Here is a 1,906-nt window from a genome sequence, read left to right on the forward strand (position 1 = left end):
CTTGCACAAACATGCGGTTACAAATCTATCTGTCTAAAGTGAAGCTGCCTGTTTTCCTAGCCCATCGTTGGAGCATTTTCTTTGATGCTCGCACTTGACTTTTCCACCATCTTTAATTCCCGGTGACCAAATATTCATTTACCACTATTTTTACGGCAGATTTCTTACAAAATGCACCTCGGAAATGTCTTATTCCCTTCATGCCGTAACGGAAATTTCTTATCCGCTAAGCACTTAGAAGAGTAATTCAAATTATTCTGGTGATGCAACTAGTTGATCGGACATAGACATCCAAAATTAAATGTTCTATTTAAACAGGTTCCCAAGAATCTCTTCGTGTTATCAGAAATTCCCTAAAATCCATTATGATGTTTCTTCACTTCGAATATTGCATATTCTACAACGACATCCAGGTCAGCGCCCCTACCTTGCTTTCACACTTTTTCACAATTTTTTTCAAGATTAGACTTCGTATGGCAACAAATTTCAGCTTTTTCAGGTATCTCGTTAAACGAAACGTCAGATGCATGGTTACCAAGTTTGTTGCCGATTTCATAGATCACAGACAGCGCGAACACCAAGCCCATTTCGGCAAACGCTGGTATTTCTGAAATTGATCTGTTGAGGAACATACCATAATATATTTGCCTCAGATACTAGGAAGCAGAGTATTCAGGCTCAAACGGCGACTGTTTTCGATGGACTATATGATAACTTAGCTGTTTCTTACGGATTAGAAAATTTCCACTGGAGAACTCGGGAAAACCGGACCCCAATTCATCCAGTGGCATGTACGGTATTTGTGAATCAGCCAGTCTGACCATTTTGTGTTTTTTTATATATCTAATGGTCACGCACCCAAATATAAATCACTGCAATAAGCAGTACTTTCTGCTGGAAATTTTCCATCAGAAAAGTGCGATCTGTCGGATAAGCATATTAATGAGCAAAAATAATGAGCAAAAATACTAGGATAAGATACTTCCAGTTTTGTGGATGGTCTCACTGGTGAGTTGAACGACCGTAGTGCACATTCCCTACAGGCAAGTATCAAGATGTACTGGAGTGATTTTTGTGAATTTCCACTGCCGACGATAGCGCTGGTGGTCGTAAAACCCTCTGTGTCTATGAATCAATCACTGTTCATTTAAGGAATCCATCGCCTAATCAACAAACCAATCTATCAAGCACCCATCTATATATATATATATATATATATATATATCCTCTTCCCTATCATCTGTCTGCTTCCTTATCTATTCGTTGTTGAGCGCACAAAATACGTCATTTGGATTCTGGATTTTCATTATAAAATGAGCTACCTCAGGGAGTATTTGACTCCTTTTTGTAGGCTGTTGCATTCACGCGAACTTGGAAGATTGTTGTTTGTTACGGCTACAATCATCTCAACATTGCAGCTGAACAATCATAACAGCAATAGCTAACTTACGTGTGTGTCGATCGTGTTCACTCTTTCCTGCAGACGGATATGTTTGGCCAAGAATAATCTGTAACTATGGGTGACTGACAGCTAAATTCCATCAATCCAGGACGTTAGGACACTGCTTGAATTTGTTGCGGTTTGCTTACTTCCATGTAATCAATAGTCAGTTGATCTCCATGCACTGAAGGCACGAGACACTGTCGGATGTATTCAGCTGAGCAGCTTATCAGATAGAAGAGGATGGCGAAGTACAGTTATTGGGTTACAATTAGCTTGCGTCCACATATTTTGCCGGCGAATTTATGGTTACTTGTGGATTTAAACACAGTATGTTTTAATGGGTCGGAATCCCTGACTAAGTAGACCCGAAGACAGTCATTTAGTAACGTTTGGAGTATTAAGATAACACTTACCAATCGCCAACTTGCATTTTTTGTGAGATATTTTATGTGCGTTTAACAG

Source organism: Opisthorchis viverrini (genome assembly GCF_000715545.1).
Source record: "Opisthorchis viverrini unplaced genomic scaffold opera_v5_257, whole genome shotgun sequence".
In the NCBI taxonomy this organism is placed as follows: Eukaryota; Metazoa; Platyhelminthes; class Trematoda; order Opisthorchiida; family Opisthorchiidae; genus Opisthorchis; species Opisthorchis viverrini.